The following is a 26,609-nucleotide window of genomic DNA, read 5'->3' on the forward strand; positions in this document are numbered from 1 at the left end:
TTTGTTCTCTACAGTAAGGCTGGGAGAACTGGATCCTTCCTCAAATTTCAGGAAGAGATCATCGCGAACCTCCTGTACCCAGGAGGTTCCGTGGCCCCATCCACCAGTGTAGTTAGCCGTCTACACGAGCGACATTTCCCCAGTGTCGTTCCTGGTACCTCAAACCGACCGCCACCCCGAAAAAAATGTCGTGTCTGTAGCAGGAGTGGAATAAGGCGTGACACCCGCTATTTCTGTCCTGACTGTCCTGACCACCCTGCCCTATGCTTTGGAGAGTGTTTCCGGAAGTACCACTCACAGGTACACTATTAGCATAGGGATCATCTCACCAGGACAGGCACACAGGGCTATTAGGGCCCATTCACTCACAGCTGCTGCAAACGTCTCCTTTCACATGGGACAAAGTGCATAACGCACTTCGCCACATCTTTGGGCGATTTGCGCTTTGCACATTGACCCATGGGGAAGGAGAGGTTTGTTCTATAAAGGTAAAAAAAAACAAAAAAAAAACACCAGTAAGCAAACACGTTAATGTTTAGTTCAAAAAGTTAAAGTTTACATGTTCTGTTCCAAAGTTAATAAAATTATTGCGTTGTGGCCTGGTTTTTTCTTTTTTGTTTTTTTACCTTCCAGGTGGACCAACCGATCTACTAACCGATGTGCATTCTGACAGAAGCATTGCGCTGCTGTCAGATTACACGCAAGTCGGTGTATGCGGCGCTGCAAGACGGGATTTTCTCCTCTGCAGTGACAGATACGTTTGCCAAGGCATACGAGCTGAGGAGGAGGCGGCGTTCCTATGCTTTGGCAAACACTTTGTATATATATAAAAAAATAAAAAATCCCGGCAATGATTTATTCATCCACATCGATTGATGCGAATGGAGAAATCTGGTTTGCCAGGGTATACGAGCTAAGTGGGTATGGATGTAGGGCGGAGCTCCTATGTCCTGGCAGACGCCTTTCCCCTCCATTTTTTGGGGCAGAGATTTTTTCATCCACATTGATCGATGCGAATGAAGAAATCTGTGCCGTTCATTTTTTTCTTTCAGCCCAGAGGCTGAACAGAAAAAAAAATCTCATTAACTGTATGCTCAATATAAGGAGAATAGCAGAAACTCCTAATGCTGGCCATACATGTAATGATTGCGGAGAACCTCAAATGCCAGGGCAGTACAAACACCCCACAACTGACCCCATTTTGGAAAGAAGACACCCCAAGGTATTTGCTGAGGGGCATATTGAGTCCATGAAAGATTTAATTTTTTGTCCTAAGTTAGCGGAAAGTGAGACTTTGTGAGAAAATACAAAAAAAAATCAATTTCCGCTAACTTATGTGAAAAAAAAAAAATTTCTATGAACTTGCCAGGCCCATCATTGGATACCTTGGGGTGTCTTCTTTCCAAAGTGGGGTCACATGTGGGGTATTTATACTGCCCTGGCTTTTTAGGGGCCCTAAAGCGTGAAAAGAAGTCTGGGATCCAAATGTCTAAAAATGCCCTCCTAAAAGGAATTTGGGCACCTTTGCGCATCTAGGCTGCAAAAAAGTGTCACACATCTGGTATCGCCGTACTCAGGAGAAGCTGGGGAATGTGTTTTGGGGTGTCATTTTACATATACCCATGCTGGGTGAGATAAATATCTTGGTCAAATGCCAACTTTGTATAAAAAAATGGGAAAAGTTGTCTTTTGCCAAGATATTTCTCTCACCCAGCATGGGTATATGTAAAATGACACCCCAAAACACATTCCCCAACTTCTCCTGAGTACGGCGATACCAGATGTGTGACACTTTTTTGATGCCAAGGTGGGCAAAGGGGCACATATTCCAAAGTGCACCTTTCGGATTTCACCGGTCATTTTTTACACATTTTGATTGCAAAGTTCTTCTCACACATTAGGGCCCCTAAATTGCCTGGGCAGTATAACTACGCCACAAGTGACCCCATTTTGGAAAGAAGACACCCCAAGGTATTCTGTGAGGGGCATGGTGAGTTCCTAGAATTTTTTATTTTTTGTCGCAAGTTAGTGGAATATGAGACTGTGTAAGAAAAAAAATAAAAAAAAAAATCATCATCATTTTCCGCTAACTTGTGACAAAAAATAAAAAGTTCTATGAACTCACTATGCCCATCAGCGAATACCTTAGGGTGTCTACTTTCCGAAATTGGGTCATTTGTGGGGTTTTTCTACTGTTTGGGCATTGTAGAACCTCAGGAATCATGACAGGTGCTCAGAAAATCAGAGCTGTTTCAAAAAGCGGAAATTCACATTTTTGTACCATAGTTTGTAAACGCTATAACTTTTACCCAAACCTTTTTTTTTTTTTTTGCCCAAACATTTTTTTTTTATCAAAGACATGTAGAACAATAAATTTGGCGAAAAATTTATATATGGATGTCGTTTTTTTTGCAAAATTTTACAGCTGAAAGTGAAAAATGTCATTTTTTTGCAAAAAAATCGTTACATTTTGATTAATAACAAAAAAAGTAAAAATGTCAGCAGCAATAAAATACCACCAAATGAAAGCTCCATTAGTGAGAAGAAAAGGAGGTAAAATTCATTTGGGTGGTAAGTTGCATGACCGAGCGATAAACTGTGAAAGGAGTGTAGTGCCGAAGTGTAAAAAGTGCTCTGGTCATGAAGGGGGTTTCAGCTAGCGGGGCTGAAGTGGTTAATGATTATTACATGTATTTGTTTAGAGAATAGGCAGTTATACAATTTTGTAATATACATGTATTTAAAATTTTGCTCTCAGATCTTTATTATATCCACACAATAGCCTCTCTTTAAAGAAAAAAATGTATGGCCCAATTCAGGCCTGCAAAATGCATCTGCAGGAGATCTGAATAGGACTAAAGATGGCAGCAGTCATATGACCTCTGGATTTCAGTTAAAAGGGTTTACCAACATTTATTTTACTGATGACCTATCCTCTGGATAGGTCATCAGTATCTGATTGGTGGGGGAAGGCAGTATCTGATTGACTGGTGGGGGAAGTTTTGAGAAGGCTGTGACACTCCTGTGAGCACCGCTGCCTTCTGGCAGCTTACTAAGCACAACACCATAACCTTGGGTACGTGCGTAGGAACTTCTATACTGCAAGGTTGAGGACATGTACCATGCAGGGCACGCGTATTAGCCTGCCAGCAAGAAAGTTGGCGCAGAGTTTGCTGCCATTGTCACAGACAACCATACCCGCCTGGAGCCTTCGTGGTGTCAGCCACTTGTGGATCTGAGCCTGGAGGGCGGCCAGAACATCAGTTCCAGTGTGTCTCCGTTTCCCTAAGCTCACAAGCTGGAGCACGGCCTGGCAGCGGATGTGTCCCAAATTTGTGCAGCTACGGGGACACTTGCTGGGGGGCTCAGCAGCGATTGAGAGAGTGGCTTGAGGTAGAGCAGCAGTTCTCCCCTGGACACCCCGGGGCGGCACCACAAACTGAGATGCCACCACATCTGATGATCCCTCCCCGGCGCCTCGGAGGGACACCCAATGGGCGTCCCTGCCCATGTCTGCTGGTCCAGGCATCCATTGTGAGATGCACCCTGTCGCTGACAGCATGATCCAGTGACAGGGATACATTCTGCACAATGTGCTGGTGTAGGGCAGGGACGCCGATCCTGGAAAATAAATGGCGGCTGGGGACACGCCATCTGGGTTGGGCCTGCTCCAACATCTGCCGGAATGGATTGCAGTCCACAATATTGAAGGGCAGCAGATGTTGGGCGATAACCCTTGGCAGGAGCCCATTGAGTGAACACACCCGTCAGTCCCTGGGTGCGTAGGCCGTTGTGCGTTCAAATGCCGGCAACCTATGGCTGGCGCGGGCGGCAGTGCAGGCGACAGAGGAGGGTGCAGAGGAGGCAGAGGTCTGGCCGCCGGTACCAGTACCTCTAGGAGAGACAGTGGGAATGCACTGTTGGAAGGGGGTGGGGTGGCTGCAGGACAGAGGCAGGAGCTGCATCCCCTGCGCACTGCTGCTGGCACTGCTGCGACCACCCTGCATCTGGTCCCACTCCCGCCAGTGGTTGCTTCTCAGTTGCTGGGTAAGAGCAGTGGTACCCAACTGAGCAACTGACCTCCCTCTCCTCACCCTGGCATGGCACAGCTGACAGATGGCAATTGTCTGATCATCTTCTGCCAGGGTGAAGTAAGCCCAAACAGGCGACTTACGCACCAACCTCCTGTCAGATGAGGTGGTGCTGGTTTGTGCCTGTTCGGGCTCGGTGTGCACAGGTGGATGCGGCACCTGCTGCTGCCACCTCCTGCTGCCAGTACCAGTGGAGCCCCTGCCACTGGGCTCCCTGGTGACCTGGCGCACCGTTTGCCTCAGGTGCCTACCTTACTTATCAGTGCTGCTGCCACCTCACAAGGGAGGGCACCCATTCTTGGTCACCCTCCTCTTCGTCGCCTTCGTCAGATCCAAGGTTGACCGTGGTGGACTGAGGGGAATAGCAGACGTGAAGCCCCTGACCTGGCTCCGCTGTCCCCCGGCTGACGCCTGGGTCTGAATAGGTGCGGGGGTTCTGTGGCTGAAACCACCCACACAAGTTGTAAGGGATATTACTGGGGTACTGACGAGCGGTACCCCCTCTTCCTCCATCCCTTCCAAAAGGTCCTGAGGCTCCGGACCAAGCTGCAGCTCACTCTCCTGCATTACCTCCCCCAAGATGTCCCTGTCAAACAGTAGCAGGACCGAGTCTTGGGGGCTGGTCCTGCAAGAGGCAGAGAGCTGCTGCTGCTCAGAGCCGGGGAAGAGGACTCTGTGCCACAGCAGAAAATGGCTGCTGAGAAGGTTCTTATATAGTAAGGGGTAGCCAACTTTCCTATTGGTTGCTATGGATGTTGCTAAGCTCTGACAAAGATATTGCAGCCTTCTCATTGACTCACAAGCTAGAAGCAGGGACGGATCATGTGTGATGGTAAAAAAAAATATTAATATTCGCGACTACGAATATATAGCAATATATTCTAAATATTCTCAAAGTGACGTTATTCGCGATAAAAATTTGCAATGTCAATATTCGCGCTCGACACTAGTAGTTATCCCATGGAAGTGTTCTGTGTGCTCACCCAGCAAATGTTTGCCATGTTACACTATTGCTTACTGAATGTCATGTTTCAATGAGGCCATGGATGCATTACATAGTATTAACTGATACATAGGCTTTACCATTCTACTGTGAAGATGGTCAAAAGGTATGTAAGCAAATTTTAAAGTACATGTAGTATTTTAAAATTGTATAATTTCCTTTTATATAAATACTTTAAAAAAATTTATGAATACCCCTTAAGAGGCCAAAACTTCTGTAAGGGGATGAAAGGGGACTGGAAGGGATTGTTCATGTATAGATAGGCATTGGGTGGAGTTAGAGGTGTGGCAACCAACCATCTCTGCAAAGAACTGTAGTACAATCCCGCTCACCTCAATGTGACCACTCTATAGTTCCCTTCCCACCAAGTTGCTCGGATGCCGTTGTGCAGGGAAAAGACAGTGAAGTGGATTGGTGGAGGTCCTAAAGATCGTAAAGTGATGGCACATCCCAGCAATATGCCATAACTTTCTAAGATGACAATATGTATTCAATCCTGTTATTATTTTTATCATTTGATGAAATCATAGTTCATAAAAAGGACTACCCTTGAACATGATTTTTCTCAGTCTACATATAGAACTCATTTGCATACAAAGTGAAATAATGTTATGAATAATTTGCATAACTTATTTTGTACAGCCTGTATATGTAGATTTAGTCTACAGTCGTGGCCAAAAGTTTTGAGAATTACATAAATATTGGAAATTGGAAAAGTTGCTGATTAAGTTTTTATAATAGCAATTTGCATATACTCCAGAATGTTATGAAGAGTGATCAGATGAATTGCATAGTCCTTCTTTGCCATGAAAATTAACTTAATCCCAAAAAAAACTTTCCACTGCGTTTCATTGCTGTCATTAAAGGACCTGCTGAGATCATTTCAGTAATCGTCTTGTTAACTCAGGTGAGAATGTTGACGAGCACAAGACTGTAGATCATTATGTCAGGCTGATTGGGTTAAAATGGCAGACTTGACCTGTTAAAAGGAGGGTGATGCTTGAAATCATTGTTCTTCCATTGTTAATCATGGTGACCTGCAAAGAAACGCGTGCAGCCATCATTGCGTTGCAAAAAAATGGCTTCACAGGCAAGGATATTGTGGCTACTAAGATTGCACCTCAATCAACAATTTATAGGATCATCAAGAACTTCAAGGAAATAGGTTCAATTCTTGTTAAGAAGGCTTCAGGGCGTCCAAGAAAGTCCAGCAAGCGCCAGGATCGTCTCCTAAAGAGGATTCAGCTGCAGGATCGGAGTGCCACCAGTGCAGAGCTTGCTCAGGAATGGCAGCCGGCAGGTGTGAGCGCATCTGCACGCACAGTGAGGCGAAGACTTTTGGAAGATGGCCTGGTGTCAAGAAGGGCAGTAAAGAAGCCACTTCTCTAAAAAAAAACATCAGGGACAGATTGATCTTTTGCAGAAAATATGGTGAATAGACTGCTGAGGACTGGGGCAAAGTCATATTCTCAGATGAAGCCTCTTTCCGATTGTTTGGGGCATCAGGAAAAAGGCTTGTCCGGAGAAGAAAAGGTGAGCGCTACCATCAGTTCTGTGTCATGCCAACAGTAAAGCATCCAGAGACCATTAATGTGTGGGGTTGCTTCTCATCCAAGGGAGTGGGCTCACTCACAATTTTGCCCCAAAACACAGCCATGAATAAAGAATGGTACCAAAACACCCTCCAACAGCAACTTCTTCCAACAATCCAACAACAGTTTGGTGAAGAACAATGCATTTTCCAGCACGATGGAGCACCGTGCCATAAGGCAAAAGTGATAACTAAGTGGCTTGTGGACCAAAACATTGACATTTTGGGTCCATGTCCTGGAAACTCCCCAGATCTTAATCCCATTGAGAACTTGTGGTCAATCCTCAAGAGGCGGATGGACAAACAAAAACACACTAATTCTGACAAACTCCAAGAAGTGATTATGAAAGAATGGGTTGCTATCCGTCAGGAATTGGCCCAGAAGTTGATTGAGAACATGCCCAGTCGAATTGCAGAGGTCCTTAAAAAGAAGGTCCAACACTGCAAATACTGACTCTTTGCATAAATGTCATGTAATTGTCGATAAAAGCCTTTGAAACGTATGAATTGCGTGTAATTATATTTCACTACATCACAGAAACAACTGAAACAAAGATCTAAAAGCAGTTTAGCAGCAAACTTTGTGAAAACTAATATTTGTGTCATTCTCAAAACTTTTGGCCACGACTGTATATTCAAACTGTAAAAAGGTGTTCAAAGATAAGAGGTGTGAGAAACACAAATGCATATTCATTCAGTTGTGCCGCCCTGTGTCCTCCTAATAGATGAAACCATACCCAGCCCTTGTGTGTGCAGACCATACATAGTAATGACTGAATAATGCGACCCTGCTGTGAATACCTAGGAATAATCAGTGCCAGCATTACTAAAAAAGACTGACATTTGCACTGCCTAAGGCAACATTCATTTCCCAAAAGAAAAGTAATGTCTAAATAATGTTTAAGGCAGTGTGCCCATCAAGCAGTATGGTAACTCACACTAACCTATGAATGCTTGCTTTAATACATAACATTATATATACAATGTATACAGTTTTTTTAAAAATCATTTTATGCTGCTGTTGTTTCACATCGTAATTGAGTAGGGTTGTGGTTAGCTCTGGGAGGTGTCTTGTGTAATGTCTCACATAAGATTCTCCTTTTGCAGTACCCCAGCTATGGGGGTATCTGCAAAGTTTGGTTTTTATGTAATGTTTGTAATGCTAATGTAATGTTCTGCACACTGTTCCAGCATGAGCCAGGATTTGGGGGGGGGGGGGGGGGTACTATCTCGCCTTAATCAGTTTGAGGAGACTTATAGGCCATACATGCTTCTCTGGAATTCTGGGAAGAAAGGTAAGCAAATGTGCTCTTTGCTCTGCACTGAAGATGGGCAATAACCCCGAAACAGCTGTCTGCAGATGAGGTGCTGGCTTATTTAATATCTGTGCCATGTCTCAAGGCCTATTTAAAGGGTCGAACATTGACTTATAGTATAGCTGCCTTACATCAGGTGACAATAGAGGCAGAGCATGAGTCGGGCATGGCCAAAGTTAACCATCCTGGCCCAACCCTCTTTGGAGCTTATGGTGTGGGCTGGCTCCACCCTCTGGTTCCAGAATATTCCATCAGAGTAGTTGTAGAGAGGGAGGACGTAGGGAGAAGTCTCCATATGCCTCTCACCTCTAGAATCCAGTTTCAGACCCTGGAGCCCTGTCAACTCCATGAGCTCCAGGAGATAAATGCAAGCAAGAATTAAAGGAGAAGGATTTGCATGGCTACATAGAGAGAGAGAGAGAGAGACAGCAAGGTAGCTAACCCAGCTTAACCTCTTAAGGACCGGGTTTATTTTCACCTTCAGGACCAGGCTATTATTTTCAAATCTGACCAGCGTCACTTTATGTGGTGATAACTTTAAAATGCTTTGACTCATCCAGGCCATTCTGAGATAGTTTTTTCGTCACACATTGTACTTCATGACACTGGTAAAATGGAGTCAAAAAAATTCATTTTTATTTATAAAAAAATACCAAATTTTCCAATTTTTTTTTTAAATCTGCAAATTTCCAAGTTTCAATTTCTCTACTTCTATAATACAATCGTGGCCAAAAGTTTAGAGAATTACATAAATATTGAAAATTGGAAAAGTTGCTGCTTAAGTTTTTATAATAGCAATTTGCATATACTCCAGAATGTTATGAAGAGTGATCAGATGAATTGCATAGTCCTTCTTTGCCATGAAAATTAACTTAATCCCCCAAAAAACTTTCCACTGCATTTCATTGCTGTCATTAAAGGACCTGCTGAGATCATTTCAGTAATCGTCTTGTTAACTCAGGTGAGAATGTTGACAAGCACAAGGCTGGAGATCATTATGTCAGGCTGATTGGGTTAAAATGGCAGACTTGACCTGTTAAAAGGCGGGTGTCGCTTGAAATCATTGTTTTTCCCTTGTTAACCATGGTGACCTGCAAAAAAATCGCGTGCAGCCATCATTGCGTTGCATAAAAATGGCTTTACAGGCAAGGAAATTGTGGCTACTAAGATTGCAACAATTTATAGGATCATCAAGAACTTCAAGGAAAGAGGTTCAATTCTTGTGAAGAAGGCTTCAGGGCGTCCAAGAAAGTCCAGCAAGTGCCAGGATCGTCTCCTAAAGAGGATTCAGCTGCGGGATCGGAGTGCCACCAGTGCAGAGCTTGCTCAGGAATGGCAGCAGGCAGGAGTGAGCGCATCTGCACGCACAGTGAGGCGAAGACTTTTGGAAGATGGCCTGGTGTCAAGAAGGGCAGCAAAGAAGCCACAAAAAAACATCAGGGACAGATTGATCTTCTGCAGACAATAGGATGAATGGACTGCTGAGGACTGGGGCAAAGTCATATTCTCCGATAAAGCTTCTTTCTGATTGTTTGGGGAATCAGGAAAAAGGCTTGTCCGGAGAAGAAAAGGTGAGCGCTACTATCAGTCCTGTGTCATGCCAACAGTAAAGCATCCTGAGACCATTCATGTGTGGGGTTGCTTCTCATCCAAGGGAGTGGGCTCACTCACAATTTTGCCCAAAACACAGCCATGAATAAAGAATAGTACCAAAACACCCTCCAACAGCAACTTCTTCCAACAATCCAATAACAGTTTGGTAAAGAACAATGCATTTTCCAGCACGATGGAGCACCGTGCCATAAGGCAAAAATGATAACTAAGTGGCTCGGGGACCAAAACGTTGACATTTTGGGTCCATGGCCTGGAAACTCCCCAGATCTTAATCCCATTGAGAACTTGTGGTCAATCCTCAAGAGGCGGGTGGACAAACAAAAACCCACTAATTCTGACAAACTCCAAGAAGTGATTATGAAAGAATGGGTTGCTATCAGTCAGGAATTGGCCCAGAAGTTGATTGAGAGCATGCCCAGTCGAATTGCAGAGGTCCTGAAAAAGAAGGGCCAACACTGCAAATACTGACTCTTTGCATAAATGTCATGCAATTGTCGATAAAAGCCTTTGAAACGTATGAAGTGCGTGTAATTATATTTCACTACATCACAGAAACAACTGAAACAAAGATCTAAAAGCAGTTTAGCAGCAAACTTTGTGAAAACTAATATTTGTGTCATTCTCAAAACTTTTGGCCACGACTGTACATAGTAATACCTCCAAAAATAGTTATTATTTTACATTCCCCATATGTCTACTTCATATTTGGATCATTTTGGGAATGACATTTTATTTTTTGGGGATGTTACAAGGCTTAGAACTTTAGAAGCAAATCTTGAAATTTTTCAGAAATTTTCAAAAACCCGCTTTTCAAGGACCAGTCCAGATCTGAAGTCACTTTGTGAGGCTTACATAATAGAAACCACCCAAAAATGACCCCATTCTAAAAACTACACCCCTCAAGGTATTCAAAACTGATCTTACAAACTTTGTTAACCCTTTAGGTGTTCCACAAGAATTAATGGAATATAGAGATACAATTTCAAAATTTCACTTTTTTGGTAGATTTTCCATTTTAATACTTTTTTGTCCAGTTACAAAGCAAGGGTTAACAGCCAAACAAAACTCAATATTTATGGCTCTGATTCTGCAGTTTACAGAAACACCCCATATGTGGTCGTAAACCACTGTACGGGCACATGGCAGGGCGCAGAAGGAAAGGAATGCCATACGGTTTTTGGAAGACAGATTTTGCTGGACAGTTTTTTTGACACCATGTCCCATTTGAAGCCACCCTGATGCACCTCTGGAGTAGAAACTCCAAAAAAGTGACCCCATTTTAGAAACTACGGGATAGGGTGGCAGTTTTGTTGGTACTATTTTAGGGTACATATGATTTTTGGTTGCTCTATATTACACTTTTTGTGAGGCAAGGTAACAAGAAATAGCTGTTTTGGCACTGTTTTTATTTTTGTTATTTACAACATTCATCTGACAGTTTGGATCATGTGTTATTTTTATAGACCAGGTTGTCACGGAAGTTTTATACAATAATTTCATTTTTGAAACAAAAAAAATCATGTTTTAGTGTTTCCATAGTCTGATACATAGTTTTTTCAGCTTTTGTACGATTATCTTGGGTAGGGTATGATTTTTGTGGGATGAGCTGACGGTTTGATTGGCACTATTTTGGGGTGCGTATGACTTTTTGATCACTTGCTATTACACTTTTTGTGATGTTAGGTGACAAAAAATTGTTTATTTAGCCCAGTTTTTTTTTTTTTACGGTGTTCATCTGAGGGGTTAGGTCATGGGATATTATTATAGAGCCGGTTGATACGGGCGCGGCGATACCTAATATGTATACTTTATTTTTTATTTATGTAAGTTTTATACAATAACAGCTTTTTTAAAACAAAAAAAAATATGTTTTAGTATATCCATATTCTGAGCCATAGTTTTTTTATTTTTTGGGTGATTGTCTCAGGTAGGGGCTAATTTTTTGCGGGATGAGACGACATTTGTACTATTTTGGTGGGCATGCGCCTTTTTGATCGCTTGCTGTTGTACTTTTTGTGATGTAAGGTGACAAAAAAAATTGTTTATTTAACACAGTTTTTATTTTTTACGGTGTTCATCTGAGGAGTTAGGTCATGTGATATGTTTATAGAGCCGGTCGATAGGGATGCGGCAATACCTAATATGTCAATTTTTTTTAACTTTATTTGGGGAAAATTACGTTTTTGTTTATTTTTACTTAAAACTAATTTTTTTGGGGGGAAACTTTATTTTTTCAACTTTATTTTCACTTTATTTTTTGTCCCACTTTGGGACTTCAACTTTTGGGGGTCTAATCCTTTACAATGCATTCCAATACTTCTGTATTGGAATGCATTGGCTGTATGAGTAATACAGTGAGTATTACTCTTACAGCTTCCGGCCTGTGAGATCCAGGGGGCTGGATCTCACAGGCTCGTCACAGGAAGGCAGCGCCAACACCTCAGGAAGGCATCGTGCTGCCTTTCATGCCATCGGGTCCCCCCCACAGGGACCCGATGGCAGCGCCGCCTGCCGCACCAGGTAAAAGCCGCAAACCGCAGGTCTGAATTGACCTGCGGTTTGTGGCGATCGCCAACACGGGGGGGTCACGGGACCCCTGCGCATTTAGCCAAGGTGCCTGCTAAATGATTTGAGCAGGCACCGGGTTCCGATCACCGCAGTGATCGGAAATACATAGGACGTACATGTACGTCCTGTGTCCTTAAGGATCGGGACATCAGGGCGTACCGGTACGCCCTATGTCCTAAACAGGTTAAAGCATTCCAGACCCTGCTGCTGCAAAGTGGAAACAAATTAAGACACCCTATACACTCCATACTAGTGGACACTACAGTCACTGCCAGATTGTAGTTGTTAGTCAGAGATCCCAGTAACAGATTTTACCAAGAGAAGAAGTAACGAGAGGGCCATTGCTGCAATATGCTGCCTTGACATCTAAACATCTGCACTTATTCAGATAACTTCTGGATGTACTACAACTTCTGTTGTGCACACAGTAAAGAGAGACTTTTGCTATATTCAATCTGGCCTGGTCTCTGACTCTCTTAACACCATATGCTGGCCATTGCATTTCCATGATGTGTCCTGCCTAGCACCTGCATGGACATTCACACCAGGCATCCCTGAACTACCATCAGTCAGGGAGCCCACGGCTCCAGGGATTTTCCCAAGGGAACAAAGGTTTCCCCTCCTTCACTGCATTGACCACAGGGAGCAACAGCCTGAGGGAGTACAATGTGACACATCATAATCCGGGCACTACCACTCCCATCCTCTGCTCCGGTTCCTCAGGGGCTCGCTGCACTTGCAGATGTGTGGCTCAAAGAAAGTCTTTAGGGTGTTGCTCCCTGGGAAAAAGCTTGCTCATTGTTATTTTTCTCCACTCTGGGGGATTGCCATTTTGGATTTAAATTATATGTAACAGCGGTTCCTTATGTCAGGCTACAATGACTGTATGGGATGGGCAAGGTAGGCATCTGCTCCAGATGCATTTGGTAAATTATTGAACATGACTATGAGCCCTTATTGGTTGCTGGACATGCATAGTGCTGTTTGAAAGATGCCAGTATGGCTGAACAATAGACATCATGTGCACATTCATCCCTTTGAGGTCATTACCTTGTATAAATTAGAATATAAGGCTATGTTTGTAATGTATGAATGTATGCAATGAGGCATTAGGGGGATTTTTGGGAGTATAACTTTGATCTTTGGTTATTCATCAGTGTCCAATTGGTTGGTGACCCTGTGGACTCAGCAGAGAGAGGAGAATCAGCATCTTCGTTGTTTTCACAGACACAGTGGCCTCTCCATATGTGTGGCTAAGGATTAGCCATCTGTGTTTTATTCTTGGAAACACAGTTAAACCCTTCCTGCATTTGGAGGTAACTGTACATCCATTTTAGTGGTGCCACTTAAATGGGTTGTCCCATTCAGCATGTATGGCCTTTCACTAGGATATTTCATAAATGCCAGATAGGTGCAGCTCCCTAAAGTGAAGGAGGGCATGGTGTTCATGCCTGGTGTCATCCCCATTTACTGATATGGGAGTTCCATAACTAGCCGAGGGAGGATATTCAACTATTTTCTGAAGTCACATAGCAGTGAATTGAGATCAAGCTGCACAAGCATGGCCACAGCTCTGTTCACCACTATGGGATCTGCATGAAATAGCATAGCCAGTGCTCACCTATTTTTGAAACTCCCATAGTGGTGAATAAAGGGTGGCAATGCATGCACAACTGTTCTTCCTTCACTTTAGGGCTCCATTCTGGAGATAGGAGTAGGTCCCAGAGGTAGAACCGCACCTGTCTGACATTTATAGCAATATGCCATATTTGTTGAGATAGGACTATCCCTTTAATAGTAACAACATTCCAGGCCATTGCAGGATGATAATGGCTGAATATTACAGCTGACACCCCCTGCATCTCCTGTACCAGGGACAGACAGGGAACTTAAAGTGGCCCTGAAAAAAATACTAAAAGTGGCCCCGTTTTGTATTCGGGTCCAAATTGATGGAAGGCAGGGCCAGCAATACCATATTGTGGCACATTGTACCACCCCAACAGAGCCAAATACCACAGTCCATCATAAAATACTGCCAGTAGAAACAAAATACATCCCCAAAAACTTCGACTGGACGGCTGTGATAAGGGCTCAGGCGGCCACCTGGGCACCGGCCCACCAGGAAATTTCCCTGTAAGGTCTATGGCCAATCCGCCCCTGTCCTGTACCCATGCCATCCAGTAGATATTGCTTAATGCCCTTTGTTCTTAACCCCTTAGATGCCAATGGTGAATAGCTACCACAGCATCTAGGTGGTTAAACATGGGGTGGGGGCAGGCTGTCTCTGTCACCATTTGTGGAGTGGTGGTCATGCATGCACTCTACCACTTAACTCAACACTGGCAACAAAGATATTTTGACAACATTTAACACAATTGCTTGCTTAACTCCCAAATATATATTTTACCAGTATCCAAACATTCTCCTAAAGTGAGATATCGAACCTCATAGATTTTTTTCTATTTGCTGCCATCCCCAGTTCCTAAACATTGTATACTGCCAAATATGACAATAAAATCTATTTAGGATGATTATATGAGAAATAGGTAGTATATTCAGACATTGTAGATATATGCAAAGTAAACTGAATTTGATTACATTGCTGGATTACCATATACTTTTGCATAGAGAGCATTGTAGAGTATGCTAATAATCATGAAAAACCTGGCTTGTTTGAAACCTAGAGAAACTCGGACAGATAAAACAACTATTTAATTAATTAAAGTGCTTCAAAAGATCACAAATATACTGTATATACAATTGTGAAAATTTAAGTATATCAATAAAACGTTGTTTAAAGGGAACCTGTCATCAACTATGACCTCACTGAGGGCAGCATAAAATAGTGACAGAAATGCTGATTTCAGCAGTGTATCACTCATGAGCTAATAGTAAGTGGTTGCTGAGAACCTGCATCATAATCATTGCAGCCCAGGCCTTGAAAAGAGTCAAATCTACCTGAGAAGAGTCCTGGCTATCCATAATCTCCTGCTCTCACCCGTCTGCTGATGATTGGCAGTTCTCTCCTAGAGAGAAGGGGAGAAAACTAGGTAGAAGACTGTCAGTCATCATCAGGTGGGCAGGAGAGCAGGAGAGCAGGAGATCGTGAATAACCAGGACTCTTCTCAGGTGGCCATGACTCTTTTCCAGGCCCAGTCAGCAATGATTGTGATGTTGGTTCTCGGCAACCTCTTAGTTTTAACTTTTAAATGACAGACCAGCTGAAATCAACTCACCTGTGTATACTTTATTCTGACGTTAGTATGGGCAGCATAAAGTTGATGACAGGTTCCCTTTAAACCCATTGTCTAGTCTGGGTATTTGTGTGATCAAACTGGATTATGAAGCAGAAGCCAAGATACCAGATTCGCAAGTATATGGTCAGATTTACCACACAGCTCAGCTGAAGAAGAAATAACCTTATCTACTTCTTAGTGTAAAAGTCACAGCACGGTTATATGTCCAATTTACTGCGTTCAGCTCAGTGAATGGTTATTATTTGACTGGTTTCCAACAGCTTAGTCAGTAAGAAGAACAGTGCTATCTCAATAAATCCTCTTATCTTCACTGAGGAGGACAATCTGATTAACAAAAGCAACTTCCTCCCCGGCAGAGCAAGACAGAGATACTCAATGGAAAAAGAAATGAGCATTAGTGTAGGCAAAGCCCGTGCTGACTAATTGAAGGTACTTGTTTAGGCTTTATTGGCAAAATTGTAATATATACAGTATATATGACCATGACCATCACTGGCCTCAGCGTTGTATGGCACCTGACCGCTGAGGCTGGTGATTTCTGCATGGAACGTCACCATTGCAGTCACAACACTACATAACTGGCTGCAGTGTGGGGAGAGGAACGGGTGGAGGCACTGGATTGGAGAGCCCAGGGTGTAAGTTCATTTATCAGCTTATCAGGGCCCAGGCTGTTTCCATAAATAAAAAAAAGTGAAAGATCCCATTAACCGCTTTGCATGCTTTAATGTACATGTATGTAAGAGGTGTGCTAGGAGTATATGGAGTGGGCTCAGTAGCTGAGCCCGCTCCATACACTGTGGCTGCAGGCTGTATTGTACAACTGACATCCACCTGCACTGGGCAGGATTGGAGATGACTACTATCCCGGCTGTTTAACACCTTCAGGACCTTGGACGAGTATACTCGTCCTAGAGCAACGGTACTTAGCGCACCAGGACGAGTATACTCGTCCTGGCATTAAACTGTCACCATGTCTACAGACATGGTGACAGCGCTGATGTCACGGACGGTGTACAGGAAACAAGACAAAGCAACATGCATATATGACTGAGTGGATCCAAAGCTAAGGAACCAAAAGGGAGACCCCTGCACAAGACCTGAGACTTTCCCTGGCTGCTCAGCCTATGCAAAGATCCGAAAGGTGGAAGGTTGCATATCCACGTACCTCGACTATATAACCCCTGAACACCCTACAATAGTGAGGGGACACGACCACCGGCTCCCTACACCAGACACGGAGGGAGTCAGGGTCACCTGGGATCCAGCAAACAGAAAATAACAGAACAAATGTTCAGCACTTAACTTTGTAGCAGACTGGAAAACAAGATCAGCATGCACATATAAGTATATAAGTATAAGCCGCCCAGTAATGCACCATGGGGAGGAATTTAAAGGGAAGCAATCAGTCCAACTCCATGACAGCTGAGAGAGGCTAACGAGATGAGGAACTGAACAGCACAACAAAGAGAACTCAAGGAGGAGGTTCTGAAAGGCCTCTGTCAGAGCTTCTCAGCTGTCTGGTTGTGACAGCTGAGTGCCGGCTGTTACACACAGCCAGGCACCCAGGGTCAATGCCGAGGGGGGTCCTGTGACCCCCCCATATCGGCGATCGCTGCAAACTGCAGGTCAATTCAGACCTGCGGTTTGCAGTGCTTTATGTAGTTTCTGATCCCTGCGGTCCCTGACCGCAGGGATCAGAAACTTAAAAATGGCCAAAGTTAAATTTTTTTAACCCCCCCCCCTGCACCCCTGAATGCATTTATGTTGGCAGGATGCAGGGGGGCGGTTTGTGGGCGGTGCGGGCCCTGCTGACAGTTGCGGGAGGCGGACGGTGCATGAGGCGGGATCGCGATCCCCCGCCCGCCTCCCACTGAATATTCATTGGTGGTCAGTGGTACCAGAGTGTCAGCACATTGCTGACACTCTGGTATAAATGGCTGACATCGCTGCGATGTCAGCCGTTTAGCCGTTTCACCCTTTCTATACCGCGGTCCGTACGGACCGCGGTATGGAAAGGGTTAAGTAAGGGAGCTCCCTCCCTCTGCCATCGGGGGGCTGCTGTGCCTTTGCAGCCCCCAGATGGATGGGGGTACAGAGGGATGGAGCTCCCCTCCTTCCCGTTCCCCGTCTGCTCAGTTGTGGCAGACGGGGAAGGTTCCCAAGGCAACAGCACGCCTTCTCAGGCGTCCTGCTGTCCATGGTGCTGAACAGATCTATTCTAAAAGCATAGATCTGTTCAGTGTAAGTAAAATACAGTACAGTACCCTATATAGGGTACTGTACTGTATTATACAGACATCAGACCCACTGGATCTTCCAAAACCAAGTGGGTCTGGGTCCCAAAAATGTAAAAAGAGAATAAAAACACATTTATCACTGAATAAAAATTTAAAAAATATAATACACTACACATATTAGGTATCGCCGCATCCGTAACGACCTGATCTATAAAACGGTCATGTTACTTTCCCCACACGGAGAACGCCATAAAAATAAAAAAAAATAAAAACTATCAGGAAATTGAAATTTTGCCCACCTTACTTCCCAAAAAAGGTAATAAAAGTGATCAAAAGAGTCGCATGTACGCCGAAATAGTACCAATCAAACCGTCACCTCATCCCGCAAAAAATGAGCCTCTACATGAGACAATGGCCCAAAAAATTAAAAACTATGGGCACACTATAACATGATTTTTTTTGGTTTCAAAAATGATATTATTGTGTAAAACTTACATAAATAAAAAAAGTATAGATATTAGGTATCGCCGCATCCATATCGAACAGCTCTATAATAATATCACATGAGCTAACCCCTCAGATGAACACCGTAAAAAATAAAAAATAAAAACTGTGCTAAATAAACAATTTTTTGTCACCTTACATCACAAAAAGTGTAATAGCAAGCGATCAAAAAGTCATATGCACCCCAAAATAGCGCCAATCAAACCGTCATCTCATCCCGCAAAAATCATACCCTACCCAAGATAATCGCCCAAAAACTGAAAAAACTATGGCTCTTAGACTATGGAAACACTAAAACATGATTTTTTTTGTTTAAAAAATGAAATCATTGTGTAAAACTTACATAAATAAAAAAAAGTGTACATATTAGGTATCGCTGCATCCGTATCGACCGGCTCTATAAAAATATCACATGACCTAACCCCTCAGGTGAACACCGTAAAAAAATATAAATAAAAACGGTGTAAAAAAAGCCATTTTTTGTCATCTTATGTCACAAAAATTGTAATAGCAAGCGATCAAAAAGTCATATGCACCCTAAAATAGTGCCAATAAAACCGTCATCTCATCCCACAAAAAATGAGACCCTACTTTAGATAATCACCCAAAAACTGAAAAAACTATGGCTCTCAGACTATGGAGACACTAAAACATATTTTATTTGTTTCAAAAATTAAATCATTGTGTAAAACTTACATAAATAAAAAAATTGTATATATATTAGGTATTGCCGCATCCGTGACAACCTGCTCTATAAAAATACCACATGATCTAAACTGTCAGATGAATGTTGTAAATAGCAACAAAAAAAAAGTGCCAAAAAGCTATTTCTTGTTACCTTGCCTCACAAAAAGTGTAATATAGAGCAACCAAAAATCATATGTACCCTAAACTAGTACCAACAAAACTTCCACCCTATCCCGTAGTTTCTAAAATGGGGTCACTTTTTTGGAGTTTCTACTCTGGGGGTGCATCAGGGGGGCTTCAAATGGGACATGGTGTCCAAAAAAACTGTCTAGCAAAATCTGCCTTCCAAAAACCGTATGGCATTCCTTTCCTTCTACGCCCTGCCGTGTGCCCGTTCAGCGGTTTACGACCACATATGGGGTGTTTCTGTAAACTACAGAATCTGGGCCACAAATAATGAGTTTTGTTTGGCTGTTAACCCTTGCTTTGTAACTGGAAAAAAAATAGTAAAATGGAAAATTTGCCCAAAAATTTAAATTCTGAAATTTCATCTCTATTTTCCAATAACTCTTGTGGAACACCTAAAGGGTTAGCGACGTTTGTAAAATCAGTTTCGAATACCTTGAGGGGTGTAGTTTCTAGAATGGTGTCATTTTTGGGTGGTTTCTATTATATAAGTCTCACAAAGTGACTTCAGACCTGAACTGGTCCCTAAAAATTGGGTTTTTGAAAAGTTCAGAACAATTTCAAGATTTGCTTCCAAACTTCTAAGCCTTGTAACATCCCCAAAATATAAAATATCATTCCCAAAATGATGCAAACATGAAGTAGACATATGGGGAATGTAAAGTAATAAATATGTTTGGAGGTATTACTATGTATTATAGAAGTAGAGAAATTGAAACTTGGAAATTAGCAATTTTTTACAAATATTTGGTAAATTTGGTATTTTTTTTATAAATAAAAACTTTTTTTTTTTTACTTCATTTTACCAGTGTCATGAAGTACAATATGTGCCGAAAAAACAATCTTAGAATGGCCTGGATACGTTAAAGCGTTTTAAAGTTATCACCACATAAAGTGACACTGGTCAGATTTGCAAAAAATGGCCTGGTCCTTAAGGTGAAAATGAGCCGGGTCCTTAAGGTGTTAAAGGGGTTCTCCAGGCTTTTAATATTGATGACCTATCCTTAGGACAGGTCATCAATTTTAGATCAATGGGGGATCCGACACCCGAAAACCTTGCCGATCAGCTGTATGAGGAGACTGCGCGCACAGTGTACACATGCATGTCTATGGCAAAGCAGCAAGAGCAGGAAGAGAAACGTGAGACAGCACATGCACACTGCGCGTGCCGTCTCCTCATACAGCTGATTGGTGTGGGTGCTGGGTGTCATCAATATTAAAAGCCCGGAGAAACACTTTAACTTTCATGTTCTATGGTATCTGAGTAGTTATAAAGTAGAAGGGCGGTTCCTATGCCCCCTGATTGACTACCTGTTGCCCAATTCACAGGGTACTGAATGTTTGTCATGGCAGTCGGGGGGACTCAGGAAGGGTGAAAGAGTATTTCTTTATTATTGCATTATACTTATTTTGAGCTAAAAATCATTTTTTCAATTGGTCTTTATGGATATGGAATCCTTTTTTGTGTACAGAGCTCACATGCTCTACTAGCTGCCTGTGGATTCTTTCTTTTCTGTCATCTGAGGAGCAGACAGACTCCTTATCTCTGCCCTCAGACCTTATAAACACTCATTAAAGCTCAATCCTTATCTTACTGATAAGATGTGGCTTAAATAAGTGTTTATGACCTCTTAGTAGTTTATAGATAAGGGTAATTAGATGACCAGCACAAAGTGAAAGTGAAAGTACCAGTCACACAGTTAGAAAAACAGTTAACCCTTTGTGACTGACCAGCTCAATATTTTTAATAAAGGCCTATTCAAAAATATGATTTTTAGCCAAAAATAAGTTAAATGCAATCATAAAATAATTTACTCCAAAGGTGTACATAGCCTTTAAGTCCTCAAAAAAAGCTAAAACAGTGTAAAAACATTTAAAAACATAAAAAACACAAATATATATATATAAAAAAAAGATAATTGGCATCTGAAAATGTCTTAATTATTTGTATTTACTAGCATAAGTTGGTCATATCATTTTTGTTGCATAGTTTTCCAGGAATGTCTCCGCTAGATTGCAACAATACCTTGGCTTGCCCGGTCACCAGATTTATCACTAATCAAGTGTTTATGGGACCAGCTGGGACGCCAGCTTCAGCAACCTACAAGTGTGCAGGTGATACCATACCATACAGAATCTGTATGTCTCCATGACCAAACATATTTCACCTTGTATCCAGGCTAGAGGTGGCCCAAGAGGGCACTAGAGCCTCCTTTCAACTGGACAGTTTTCCCCAATAACCTTATCCTTTCGCTCTGATATTGTAATCACTTACATATGTAATAATTGCATTCACTCTTATAAAGTTTCATTTGATTCCAACAACTCATTCTTGGTGCTTTATTTTTTTTCTCATTGAGTGTACTGTAATTAAAGGGAATGTGTGCTAATATTAGCTGTCAATGAAGCTGATGTGCTTCACAAACTACTACACAACATGGTTACAGAGTTGATTCACTCATAATCTGTTCAAAGCAGGATTTAAACTTTTCACCTTTAGTATGAAGTAAAGCCCCAATCTTATGCTGAACACAAGGACATTCCTGACTTTTCAAAGATATGTAGAATATAAATTTACATATTTGTGACATAATGGGACATGAAGATGTTGATTCAGCATTATTTCTGTTCACATGATGCCTTTAAAGGGTACCTATTGGAAATGCTATTATATTTGCTTTTTACATACCGGTAACCTAGGTATTTGCTTACACCTGTATAAACACATGGTGCCAGCTTGTATAACACATGGTACCTACTTTTGGAATTCTCCTATAAAACAGCTACCCACATTATAGCATACATCTGTATATCTCTTATTATACAAAATAAACATATAGGTCTGACACAAGTGGAAGCTCTTGCAGGTGGAATGTAGCATTACATGGCCCCAGGGGCCAACCGTTGATGTGACTATCGTTAATTAACACTGGTAACATCAGGTACCTGTGTATCCTGCCAGTGGCCACCCCCCTGGATTCAACTGTATTGCTGTCCTCAGGAATGCAATGCAGTTGAATACTGTGGCAAGGAATGGGAGTCGTGACTCAGACAAATTTGGGTTTTCACAAAGTTTGCTGCTTTGGTTTTAATGTTGGCAATTTGCATTAACTCTAGAATGTTATAAAGAGCGATTAGATGAATTGCAATTAATTGTAAAGTCGATTCTTGCCATCAAAATTAACTTAAAAGGGCTCTCTCACTTCAACAAATGGCATTTATCATGTAGATAAAGTTAATACAAGGCACTTACTATTGTATTGTGATTGTCCATATAGACGCCTTATAAATGTTTCCTTTTCCATTGGATTATACATTGCTCGTATCTAGTGGTTACAACCACCCTGTAAACCAGCAGTGGTGGCCATGCTTGAACACTATAGGAAAAAGTGCCAACTCATATGCATTCCCATGGTCCTGGCCACCAGAGAGGCCGGCACTTCTTCCTATAGTGTGTAAGCATGGCCACCCGCTGCTGGATTGGAAAAATGAATTAAGGATCCGGAAATCTGTATGCAAAAGGATACTATTTGTAGAAGGACCCGGATGCTGATCAGTCTCACAAATGTATTGCAATACCGGATCCGTCTCTCCGGTTGTCATCTGAAAAACGGATCCGGTATTTATCTTTTTCAAATTTTTAAAGGGCTGCGCATGTGCAGACCGCAAAACCGGATCTGTTTTTCCGGAACACTTAGGGATAGATCCGGCATTAATGCATTTCAATGTAAAATAATGCCGGATCTGGCATTCCGGCAAGTGTTCCGGAATCTTGGACTGAGAAAATACCGCAGCATGCTGCGGTATTTTCACCGTCCAAAAAACGTACAGTGACTAAACTGAAGACATCCTGATGCATACTGAACGGATTTTTCTCCATTCAGAATGCATTAGGATAAAACTGATCAGTTCTTTTCCGGTATTGAGTCCCTAGGACAGAACTCATTACCGGAAAAGTAAAAAAGGTAGTGTGAAAGTACCCTTAGAAGAGTAAACTGGTTGCTTTAAAAGGTGTAGTGATGCTTGAAATCATTGGCTTCTTCTGTTAACCATGGTTACCACCAAGAAAACATGTGCAGTCATCTTTGCTTTGCATCAAAAGGGCTTCACAGGAAGGGACATTGCTACTTTTAACATTGCACCTAAATCAACCATTTATTGAGGCTTCAGGCACCAAATGAAGTCCACCAAGTTCCAGGACTGTCTCCCAAAGAGGTTTGGGTCACCACCAGTGCAGAGCTTGGTCAGGAATGACAGCAAGCACAGATTAATACAGAGATTGGACAGTAGAGGACTGGGCTAAAGTTATTTTCTCTTATGAAGCCCCCTTCAGACTGTTTGGGACATCTGGAAAAATGATTGTCCGGAGAAGAAAAGATGAGCACTATGATGAGTCCTGTGTCATGCCAACTGTAAAGCATCCTGAGAACATTTATGTATAATTTTACTTAAGAACACTGCCATGAATAAACAATGGTATGAAAACACCCTCCAGCAGCAACATCTGCCAATGATCCAGGAGCAATTTAATGATGGACAATGCTTTTTCCAGCATAGTGGAGCACCATGTCACAAGGCAAAAGTGATAACTATGTGGATCGGTGAACAAAATATTGAAATTTTGGTTATATGGCAAGGAAACTCCCCAGATCTCAATGCCATGGAGAGCCCATGGTTAGTCCTCAAAAAGTGGATGGACAAACAAAAGCACAGAAATAATGATGAATTCCAAACTCTGATTAGACAAGAATTGGTCATCAGTCAGAATTCGCCCCAGAAGCTGATATTTAGCATGCCAGGGCAAATTGCAGAAGTCTTGAAAAAGAAGTGCCATCACTGTGAAAACTGAGTCTTTGCATAAACACAATGCATTCATCAATGGAAAGTTAAAAACTTATGAAATGCTTATAATAGTACTTCTGTATACCATAGAAACATCTGACAAAAAGATCTAAAAACACTTAAACAGCAGACTTTGTGCAAACCAAAATTTGTGTCAGCCTCAAAACTTTTGACCATGACTGTAGGCTTCAGGCCACTAAACCTGGCAGATATATAAAATTACAATGACGCAGGCAGTCGCAAAGTGATTACATCATAGCGTCTGCCTTTGCTGGGATACACATGGCCTGATGGCATCATAGGTTGCAAGCTAGATGAGGTATGTGGCCTACAGCCGAGAAGATGGTGTGTAATTGGACAGGTGATTGTAAGATTTGTTTTTTACTTACTTGGGCACTATAGGAGGCATTGATGCCAGAACTATAGGGGGGTAGGTATTGCTAGGGCACTATAGGGGGCATTACCGGGGCACTATAGGCCACATTAATTCTATTACTGTGGGGATTTTATTACTGGTAACACCATAGGCGACATTACTGGGACCACTATAGAAGGCATTACTGGGACACTATTGGGAGCATTACTTGAAGCACTGGGGGCATTTTAATACTGGGGTACTGTTCTATTACTGGGGGCATTATTATTGTTGGAGGCACAATATTGGCATTATTTCTGGGGGTACTTTAGGAGTCATTATTACTATGGGTAGAGTAAGGAGACTGGAGGAACTATAGGGGCATTTTAGGATATATATTTTTAGGCCATCCGTGTAATGCTAGGATGCACAGGTCTGCCAGAGTGGCTCTCTGTTCTGGCACAAGCAGGGAACTCCCCGTTATCATTATATATATGTGTGATGTAATTTAAAGGGGTTTTCCCATAAAGAATATTTATCACCTATCCACAGGATAGCTGAAAATATATGAGTATCCTCCAGCGATTCTGAAAACAGTTTTCCCTAATTCCCTGTGTGAATGATACAGTTGTGCACATGTGTGACCTCCACTACATTTACTTCCATGGGATTTCCAAAGAGCAGAGTGATGCACTCCGTCAGTCCCAAAGAATTGAAGGGAATGGCGATCACACCTGCTCACACAGAAGGGACTGTGGGACACATGTTCTTTGGTCTCAGCTGGCATGCATTTATTGGGACCCATGTTCTTGGGTCTCAGCGGTCATATATTTATCTCCTACCCTGTTTTTCCTTGATGGAAAAACTGTTTTAAAATCATTGCAAAAAACCCTAAAGACACTGCATAAAAAACATAATTGTTTTGTTGTAAACATAATAAGTTTCATTGGGTGGCAAAGAGGCATTGGGCCAGGCTACATATAGTAGAGATGTTCTTCTTAGCACATCTGAAAACCAATCGAGGTAAGGGGTATGCAAGTGGTGTGCTGAGAAAGATGGTTGGTTAAAAGCTAATGCAAATTAGGTTCAACTGTTAGGAGTATGTAATGTGGGGTGTTCAGGTGCTACCCCATCTGCTCCATGATTCTCCAGGTCTTAGTTGGCAATGTTTGGTGGACAGCTTTGCCTGTGAGTCTTCTGAAGGTGTGCTAGATGACCCACAGTGACGCATTCTGAAGGCTTGTCGCACTTGCACTCCGGCCCCCAGCCCACCAACATTCTCGCTGTGAACAAACCCTCTCTGTCCTCCAGTTTAATGACCGGTCCCAGGCCCACACAATCTCACAGGCCAAACTCTGTCCTCTTTGCTCCACATGTGGACCATATGCACTCAGTCCGTTGGCACCAATACACACCTTCGGCAGGAATTTTCCCATTAAAACCCGCTGTGAACATATGCAACATTTCTGCAAAATAATGAGCATGCTGCTAATTTGAAATTGTGCTCCAAATTACAAACATGTTTTTTGCTACGTGTGGATAAGGTTTTTTTCCATGACATCAAAGACTGTTCCTTCACATTGAACACTGAACTACCAGATATCTCTAGATTTTTATGTCAAGATTGCCATACATAAATTATTAAAGTAGTGTCATCCAACAAAAAAAACATATAAAGAGGAAAAGAGAGAAGACTTTTTTGATGAAAGACAAAAATGTCTTTCATCAAAAAAGTCTTCTCTCTTTTCCTCTTTATATGTTTTTTTTTTTGTTGGATGACACTCCAGTTTTATGGCTTTATTGTCTTGATATTATTATATAAGCATTCATTTAATTTATATGTATACAGATAATATACAGGGAAGCAGCAATTGATGCACCAAGGTATACTTTTTTACTAAAGCTGCCCATACAGATAAAAACATCTCTCGGATGAATGTGGCCAAATATTTGCCACTGTGCAAAAATTTAAAAGAGCACCTGTCAGCAGGATAAACTGCCTGGCAGGGTTGATCCTGCTGATACAAATGATACCTGTCTTGTGGAAACTGGTTGTGGTGTTCCCAAGAAAAAAATATTTATGCAAATGAGGGTACCGAGGGGCGGGGCCTAGTCTGCTGGTGCTCTTAAGTGCTGGCCAAGCCCCTCAGTGCACTGAAGTCCTCATTTACTTAAATAATAAAAATATTTTTTCTTGGGAATACACCAACTGATTTTCAAAAGACAGATATCATATTATTCAGCTCTATCAACCCTACCAGGCAGTATGCCTAGTTAATATTCTCTGTCTTGCCAAAAGGTGCTCTTTAAAGTACCTCCGTGATATGGACCTCTAGTATGGTGTAGCATATTGCAAGT

The sequence above is a fragment of the Bufo gargarizans genome, chromosome 3, assembly GCF_014858855.1.
Source record: "Bufo gargarizans isolate SCDJY-AF-19 chromosome 3, ASM1485885v1, whole genome shotgun sequence".
Classification (NCBI taxonomy): domain Eukaryota; kingdom Metazoa; phylum Chordata; class Amphibia; order Anura; family Bufonidae; genus Bufo; species Bufo gargarizans.